The sequence below is a fragment of the Geotrypetes seraphini genome, chromosome 1 (genome assembly GCF_902459505.1).
Source record: "Geotrypetes seraphini chromosome 1, aGeoSer1.1, whole genome shotgun sequence".
In the NCBI taxonomy this organism is placed as follows: domain Eukaryota; kingdom Metazoa; phylum Chordata; class Amphibia; order Gymnophiona; family Dermophiidae; genus Geotrypetes; species Geotrypetes seraphini.
In genome coordinates this window covers 284,885,544-284,895,136 of record NC_047084.1, presented here as the reverse complement: position 1 = coordinate 284,895,136, position 9,593 = coordinate 284,885,544, and the positions used below count along the sequence as shown (strand labels likewise).

Below are 9,593 nucleotides of genomic sequence, written 5' to 3'. Positions count from 1 at the left end.
CTGGAATGTTCCCCCAGCTTCCCCGCTCTTACCTTAAGATAATATGGCAGCCTGCAGAGAGGATCGCCGGTGCTGTAGCGATCCTTGCAGGTTGCCATAGTCCTCAGTGGCACGCTCCCTCTGTTGCGATCCTGCCCATGACATCAGAGGAGGGGCAGGACCGCGTCAGAGGGAACGTGCCTGCAAGGATTGCTACACCACCGGCGATCCTCTCTGCAGGCTGCCATATTATCTTGAATGGAGATACGATTATTGGGTTCGGAAAAAGGAAGGGAACCATAGGTTGACCAGGAGAGAGTGGGAACTCTTGGCCACTGAGCTGATGAGAACGAAGGGGATGTGAGCACGGTGGTGGAATTGTGGGGAGTGGGAGAGCTGTGGCAATTTGACAAATGGGGAAGAATGAAGTTCTGGGTTAAGAGGGGGGTGGGAATGGAGTAAACTCAGGCTCCCTCTTTATTGCCATCTTGACGAGCCTACATAGGCCCAGATTCTAGTGCTGCCTGATTCAGGAAAAAAAAGTCCTCCACCCAAAGCATCAATGTGTACGGTGATCACACCTACTCCTTCCATAGCCGGGGCTCCAACACTCTCCTCCTTCAACAAAGAGTAAGCTAGTGGTTTGGACAGAGTGGTAGCCATATCCAGTAGCGATCTGCCAAGCGCGCGGGACAGGACTGAAGGGGGCACTGTCTGTGCCCTTGTATTTGCAGCCAGAATCGGGTCTGACCCTGGGGTTCCGAGGGATTTGATGGTGAAAGAAGCATCGGCCTTTGGGTACATTAGGTCAAAGGGCGATTTCTCCGCCTTTGAAATGAACATCACCCTAGAAACCTCAACCCTGCCCTGCCCCACTTCCAAGTTAAAGAAACTAATAGATTAGGTACAATCGACTCGAATTCCAGTCCTAGCTAAACTATGCGTCTCTCCTATAATGTGAACACGCCCATCCCCTTATGTTTTCTGTCCTCGAGAGTGAGGGAAGAGGAGTTAACAGAAGCTGGCCGAGAGCCACAGGTAGCGCCTAACATGATTGGTTGCACAACGTTCTGTGGGGCGGAGAGAAGCGGAGGACCGCCTTCCCTCTGTAACGCTGATTGGGTGGACGTTATGAAATAGAGAGTGGGCGGGGCTTCGCTTGTCCCTGCCTAAACGCAGAGCGGGAGCGGGGCTCGAGAAGTTTTTTTTTTTTTTTAGTGTGGATGGATGGGTTTAAAGCTGCTGCTGTTTGCTGTCGGAAGTCCCGTCGGTGGCTGGCGGGGTCTCTTGCAGGTAAAGCCTGTGTTAGGCGCACGTTAGCTCTTTAACTGGACATGCGAAAACTATTCAAAGCATTCACAATAACTTGTCACTGCATAAAGAATCAAAGACAGAGAGAAGGACATACATAAGAACTGCCATCTCCGGATCAGACCTTCGGTCCATCAAGTCTAGCCGACTAAAGAAATGTGGAGCTATGGCGTTCACTTTCTTCCAGCAATCGTATATAATGCATTTTTCTCTAGGTAACTGACTGCAAAGAGCGCTAGGAGAGGTCTGAAGTCTGGCTAAAAATTGTGTCCATCTGTAGGTATGTCATTGCATGAGCCGCTTATACAGAACAGAAGGGAAGAAAAGAAAAGAATTATTTGTGGTAGTCGCTATACTGTATGTACCACTGCGTTTTCATTATTGTTGAAATGGATTATTTCTCGGGAATTCTTGAGAAGGCTTTTGAATAGCCCAGCTGGATGTTGTCTACTCCTTGGCAAAAGAATGAGGATTGTAATGTCGGTTTATTTTATTTTTTTTCTAAGCCATTTGTGGTGTATTCTATTTAACATGTAAAAGCTGTTAAAAAAAAAAATCAAGTGGGTTATTCAAATCTGACTGCAGTAGTATGTTACAAGTCTTTTGTTAAAAGGATGGTTTACTTTTAGAAGTAATAAAAAGCATTTTAAGGAGTTGCGATTGCTCGTTTTTGATTGCTTCTTTTGATTCATCACTTTAAAGTTTGGCTTTTCTCTTCCTTTTTGTAGGTTAATTATGTGTGCTTTCTGGATCATTATCTAATATCTGTAATACACTTTATTGTAAGGAAATGCCCATTTTAAATGTTGCTACAATCAGTTGGAAAAATGATGATTTATTGAATCAGCAAATATGAGGTTTTTTCAATGAATGTTCTGGGCTGGTCAATTTGTGATCTATGTAAATGTTTGCATCAAGCTCATTCAAGAAACGAAATACCCAGTGGTATTTAAGGGTAGTAGGATATCTTCTTTGGAGCTTTTGGCTCTGACTGTAATAGTGTGCAAAAATAATGTTACTTGGTGGACATTGGTATGATTTTTTTTGTTCACTTTTCTTGTGATGTGATTGAATATATTAAATCAAGGTCCCTGGGTTTCTAGTACAGCTTGTCAGAAGATCCTGCAGCAAGGCATTTGGGATTTTGAGGTCAAAACTGTGAGCCTATGATCATATTGCAGTGTGAAATACCTGCATTGCCCTTGAAACAGGGAGAGGCCAAATTGAGGGAAAAGTGCCTTGAACTGTGTGAGCTTGCCATCGCAAGTCACATGTGTGACTAAAGCATTCTACAAGCTAACCCTTTTCCGTTGGCTGCCTCTCCCTCTTTAGCCACTTCCATCTTCCTGTTCAGTGTCACACCTCTCCATTACTGCCACTCCTAGGCATCTTTCTCACCCTCATCTGCTAATCAACTCTCAACAGCCAAACCCTCTCTCCAGCTGAAAGAAGCAAAAGCCTATCTCTGCTACTTCTAGCTACAGTCCTCAAATCTTTATAGTTGTGGGCCAGGAATCCTTGTGCACTATTGGTGTGGGAGTGTGACTTGAGTTGACTGAGCAAACAGTTTTACATTACTCTTCTTACAGGTAGAGCCTTTTTTTTACAGTTAGAAATAAAGATGTACATGAATGCACACACATACAAAGCTACTCGGATGGAGGCTGGAAAGAATTCTATGAGTTATGCTCTGCTTTTCCTACTTGTTCACCTGGTTAATCTTCTAGTTGGCATTGTTGCTTAGAAGCAACATGCGTTTCTATGGCTTTTATGGGGAGATCTGCATCTCCAAATGCCTGTTACTTGGCACTGTTGCTCTCGTTCAATATCAAGTTACATAAAGCAGCCATTTTTACCCTCTGCCAATTAAAGGGTTAACTGTGTTTATAGTTATTCTGAATTTTACTGAACTACTGGATGTTTAGTGCAGCTTAGAGGGAACATTGCTTCCTCTATATGAACACCACTCTTTTTTTTTTTTAAAGAGGAGCAATAGGGACACCTTTTAACACAGCAGGGAAAGATTCCTTCACTGTGTCCAAGTTACTTCCCCCAGTACTTCTGTTGCGGATGGTATTAGCCACATTTATTATGCTCCAGAGAATTATGTTACCCTCCCCCCCAAAAAAGTAAAATAATGTATACCAAAATAATACATATTAAAGTACCTGGATATATTTCCAGAATACTGCAGAAGCTATTCTAACACTTAGGTCCTAGTCAGCCTTAGCTTCTGGTATCTTCCTGTTGGCCATGTGAGAGGTGTTCATTAGTACTGTAATTGAAGGTCTGAGGTTACTGGCAACTATGTTGCCAGTTTACTTATCAGGTTTTTTTGGTAAGTTGCCAAATGACCACCAGGCTTCGGCTCATCTAGCCTTTAGTCTACTGCTGAGTTACAAAACATGTTTAGAATATGTATGTTCTATATTAGCTGTACCCAATGGTTAAAGCAGTATGGGAAGAAGCCAGAGTTTTAATCCCACTACTGCTCATCGAAATCTTGGACAATTCGCTTAACTTTTTACTGCCTTGGGTACAAATTCAGATTGTATTTTCCTTTACCTTTCAGGGCTTACCTGAATGTAACTTGCCTTGAGTTACTACTGAGAAAAGTGTGATCTAAGTCTATTCCAAAATCCAGCACTAAGCATATGTGCAGTAATACTAGATATGTTACTCAGGACCCACAGAGCAATTCTACTATAGCAGTAATTTTCATGAGTTGCACAAAAAGGGCCTACCTAGGAAAACACAGCACTATAAACATTGTAGTGGGTATTATAATTTTTAAAATAAATAAACATCATTATACCTATTAGAACACCAAACAAGCCAGATTAGTACAGATTTATCCTATGCAGACAGTCAAGACTAATAGAAAACCTGGTGTCTTTCACACACGCAGAACACATGCACTCATTATAGTTAATCACAAACTATAAAAATAGAAATATGTAAGCAAAAATTAAACTGAACCCCCAAGAAGCCAGACTCTGCATACAATGCAACACCAGAGAAAGTGACACATTAACCTGTATTGTGCAGATTTTAAAGATAGCAGACAAATGTCAAAAACTGACACATTTTAATCACTACATTACAAATTAACAAATAGTAATGAAAAATAAGATGATACATTTTATTGGACTAATTCAATACATGTTCAATTAGCTTTCAGAGGCTAAACTTCCTGACCTGAGGAAGGTGGATTTGGTCTCCAAGTATTAGTCAAACAATGTGTCAAAATTAGTCCAATAAAAAAATGTATCACCTTTTTATTTCCATTTGTTTGTATTCATTAACCTTTATCAATGTAGCTTTATCCCCCCCAAAAAAAACCACCACCTTTTTCCTAAAACAATTCTCTTTTCTACTTTTGTCTCACCACTTTATCTAATCGTATTGGTCCCAGTCGCTGGTTTCTGGGTTTTTTCCATTTTTTCTTAACTCTCTTGACAGGATTTACTGTCCATTTGTCATCCCTCTACCTTTTTAGCTTTCTTCAACATTTTTCTGCCCCTGTACAGATATCATCCAGTCTTCAGTTTCCCTATTTCTTTTTTTTTTTTTTTATCTCCAGCTTTCTAACACTTTCCCTCTTACTGGCTCTCCCCTTCCTCTTATTCCCAGTCTTTCATCAACTACTGTAAATTCTCTATTCTCCCACTTCCAACCAACATCTGACCTCTGTCTTTTCCCTCCTCCCATGTTCACCCTTAGCATCTTCTGTTCCCCAATACCACAGCTGCTGCATCTGTAGAAAAGCAGCAGTGACAAAACAGTGTAAATCGGTCCTGGTGCTGCAATCTCTATAAGCACATCTTCTAGCTGTGCACTGGAACAGGAAGGTGATGTCAGAGAGGATTGGACTGGCAGCCACATGCATACAGACTGATACTAACAATAAAAATTTTGTATCTGTGACGCACAGGATCCTTGTCTTCAAAAAGGGAATTTAAACCATAGATAAGAACATAAGAATAGCCTTACTGGATCAGACCAGTGATCCATCTAGCCCACTAGCCCTTCTTCACGGTGGCCAATCCAGGTCACTAGTACCTGGCAAGAACCCAGATAGTAGCAACATTCCATGCTATCGATCCAGGGCAAGCAGTGGCTTCCCCCAAGTCTGCCTCAATAGCGGACTATGGGCTTTACCTCCGGGAAATTGTCCAAACCATTCTTAAAACCGCTCTTTCCACAACCTATGGCAATGCATTCCAGAGCTTAATTATTCTCTAAGTGAAAAAATATTTCCTCCTATTGGTTTTAAAAGCATTTCCCTGTAACTTCGAGTGTCCCCTAGTGTTTGTTACTTTTGATGGAGTGAAAAATTGATCCACTTGTAACCTGTAACCTGAAATAGTGATTTAAAAAAAAAAAAATAATGACTTGAATATATTAAAAATGGTTTCCAATCTTATAGTAGGTGGTAGGTCGTTTTAAATGTTGGGTGCACAAATTTGGGCACTTAGTGCAGATGCGCACAAACTAAATACCGTGTTTCCCCCAAAATAAGACCATGTCTTATATTAATTTTGGGTCCAAAAAACACACTAGGGCTTATTTTCAGGGATGTCATTTTTTTCATGTACAACAATCATTTCTCCCTTTTTCTCCTCTACCCCAATTCTTCCTCTTTCCTTTCTCCCCTCCCCCCATGTGCAGCATCTTTCCTCCCCTCTCACCCATCCCCTTGTGCAGCAGAACCCACCGACCCTCCTACTGTGAGATTGACATACCTCCACTCTGAGGCCTCCTAAAGCAGCAGGGGTGGGGATTGCTGAATTGACGAATCCGATTTTTTTCAGCAAATCAGGCAGCACTGATGTCGGGGATGGAGTCAGGGACTGTCTGGGGCATTTTGGGGGGGAATGGGAGCTTCAGGGGTCGATCTTAACTAGGGCTAATTTTCGGGGAAACAGGGTAGTTAACAAAGTATTAATAATCGATAATTGAAGTTAATCGACAGCAACTTGCATTTACCTCTAGATCTGCCTTCATCACTTAATTTTCTAGCATGCATCTTAGAAGGGGTGTGACCACGGTTGAGAGAGAGGCAGATCAGGAGGCATCCCTAGAGCTTAGGTGCGATGTTACAAAATACTGTGATTTGCGTGCCCACCTGTGTTGTTGCAAATTCTTTTATGCATCAGTTTCTGAGGTTTTGGAGTTACTTTACCTCCTGAAAAAGTTTGTGTTCTATTTTTTATTTTTAAAGGTTGCTGAAATCTTGTTTTCAAAGAGTTTGTTATATTTATATCATATTGCATATTATATAGTCCTGACTGATGTATAAGTAGTTCTTTTATATCATACGCTGAACCTTTATAACGAATAAAGTCGATTATAAGCACCATGGCGCGGTGGTTAAAGCTACAGCCTCAGCACCCTGGGGTTGTGGGTTAAAACCCACACTGCTCCCTGTGACCCTGGGCAAGTCACTTAACCCCCCCATTGCCCCAGGTACATTAGATAGATTGTGAGTCCACCGGGACAGACAGGGAAAAATGCTCGAGTACCTGAATAAATTGGGAGAACAGTATAGAAAAATGAAGAAATAAATTTACACCTAGTATCAGCAGACATAAATGCATTAGGTGTGAAATCCTCTCTAAGCTAGTATTATGTAAAGGAGCTCAGCACAGAGTAATTTATAGACACTATAGAGATGATTTTAGATACCATTTACATATTTTTTTTTTTTTAAAAACTAGATTTACACGTGTAAATCTGCATACACATAGAGCAGGGATGTCAAAGTCCCTCCTCGAGGGCCGGAATACAGTCGGGTTTTCAGGATTTCCCCAATGAATATGCATGGGATCTATTTGCATGCACTGCTTTCAATACATATTCATTGGGGAAATCCTGAAAACCTGACTGGATTCCGGCCCTCGAGGACCGACTTTGACACCTGTGACATAGAGGAAGCAATATTTGGAAAGCTGCCACATATGCATGCATGTAGGTCAGGGATCTCAAAGTACCTCCTTGAGGGCCGCAATCCAGTCGGGTTTTCAGGATTTCCCCAATGAATAAGCATTGAAAGCGGTGCATGCACATAGATCTCATGCATATTCATTGGGGAAATCCTGAAAACCCGACTGGATTGGGGCCCTCAAGGAGGGACTTTGAGACCCCTGATGTAGGTTGTTGTTGTTAGGTGCCATCGACTCGTGCTTGAGTCCTAGTGACCCCATTGTTGTTTTCAACGTGTCCAGCCATCTGCCCTCTTCACCTGGTGCCTTTGATCTTCCAAAATATGATGTCCTTCTCCGATGTTCTTTCTCATCTGATGGCATGACCAAAATAAGACAGTCGTAACTACTTCATTTGGGCTTTGAGTGTTATAGTCAGTTTGATCTCTTCCAGAGTCGATTTGTTAGTTCTTCTGGCAGTCCACGGCATGGCTACAATCTCTTCCAGAGTCGATTTGTAGGCAGTGCATCCAAATATTTAATGTTTTTGAGTTGTACAACTGTCATGACCTGGCCTTGGGAGGAGAGCTAGCAGAGGGAATTGTGCGTAGCTCTTTGGGGATAAATAATACCTACAAATGCAAAATACTTGGCTGCTTAATTGGTTTCCCTTGCATGTATGGTTCTGCCAAAGAAAAATGCTGCTTATACATGTAGGTGGTATTATTTAGAGAATCAGCATTGTGTATCTCTTTTGTACAATGTCTTATGATGCATGTTGCAATAAATAGATGCTTTTTTCCCCTGTGGCTCTAGATGTGTTTTGATAAAGGGGAGCTTTTCTTAGTATTTTTATTTTAAAAAGATCTGTATGTACAAAATTGGTTTAAGTGTCCATTTTCTGACAAAGTATATAACTCAACTAACTCAATGTTCCAAGTCTAGAAAATAAATCAACTAATAAACAGACTGGAAATACTTAAGATTTTAAAACTAGAGAAACTAGTTATTGTACTCTCAGATATCCGCTAGGTTGATCATCAAAGATCTCAACAACCTTTTATAGCGGGATCGAATATCAATCATTGAGTACCTTACAAAATATCACAGTGTACTAAGTGTAGAAACTAATAAATATAAAGCACTTATCTTAGTGAAGCATTAAGTGAGACCACTGTGCCCTGAGGCTTTTGAAAAAAGCCGCTATTCCCTACGGGGACCCGTTTCGCCTTGACTAGGCTTCATCAGGGGTCAACGTTCTAAAAAGATACAAATCAAGAAAATACTAGTTAAAATCTTTTAAGATGAAGGAAAGAAATAAACTAAATATCAACTAACAAGATAAAGCTTACAAACTTACTTATATATTGGCTCGGGTTCACGAGACAAAATGGCGTTAAAGCTCTGTGAACGCCGACGCATGCGTTGTACTTATATAGGTTACTTAATGACGATATTAGCGCATGCGTATTCTAACTCGCCTGCCAAATATATGCTTGATGTTAACACTATCTCATACATATCACTAACCAAAAAGTTATTAAGATTACTATTTAATAAAATACCTTCCAGTCTATTGTACTATTCAGACCTTTAGGACTCATAGTCTGGAGTCTATAGATCCATCTTATCTCCCTTTGTGCAAGACGTTTTTTTCTATCTCCCCCTCTTTCATGATTTTCTTCTTTGTCTATACAACAACATTTGAGATCTTCGAACTTGTGTTTAGCTGTATTACAATGCTCTACCAACGGAGCCGTCCTTTTATTTAGTTTAATGTTGGATTTGTGTTCGATCATTCTGGTTCTAAAACTTCTGGTCGTCATTGCACAAAGGGAGATAAGATGGATCTATAGACTCCAGACTATGAGTCCTAAAGGTCTGAATAGTACAATAGACTGGAAGGTATTTTATTAAATAGTAATCTTAATAACTTTTTGGTTAGTGATATGTATGAGATAGTGTTAACATCAAGCATATATTTGGCAGGCGAGTTAGAATACGCATTTTCTGACAAGACACATATATAAATGTTAGGATGCATGTGTGATTTTAATTGCCTTAAGCCTATCCACTAATGAAAAACAGTGGCGACCATTTAATTTTTAGTCCATGGACTTTTTGAATTGCAGTCCAAATTCTGTTTTTTTGTATCTCTTCTAAATCGGTGCTAAACAAAACACCAAGATCTTTCATGTCTGGCAAACCCCACTATAGAGATAGTGTTTTTCAAGAGATCTTTAGGCCAGTGTTTCTCAATTTGATCCTGGAGTACCCCCGCCAATCAGGTTCTCAGGATATCCACAACTAATATGCATGAAAGAAATTTGCATATAATGGAGGCAGTGTATGCGAATCAAGTTTATGCATATTAATTGT

The 9,593-nt window shown here is 40.6% G+C and overlaps 1 protein-coding gene across 3 annotated transcripts in view; it reads left to right on the top strand.

Moving 5' to 3' along the window:
• Positions 1–1,187: 1,187 nt before the first annotated feature.
• The window catches only part of LOC117364170 (5-hydroxytryptamine receptor 7-like), a 44,688-nt gene continuing 36,282 nt past the window's right edge, over positions 1,188–9,593 (top strand). Inside the window, exon 1 of one of the 3 annotated variants that reach the window (XM_033953107.1) lies at positions 1,188–1,272. The gene's annotated coding sequence lies outside the window, so the exon portion shown is untranslated. Of the gene's footprint in view, positions 1,571–9,593 lie in introns of all 3 variants that reach the window. The other 2 variants (XM_033953127.1, XM_033953117.1) reach the window with 2 other exon arrangements.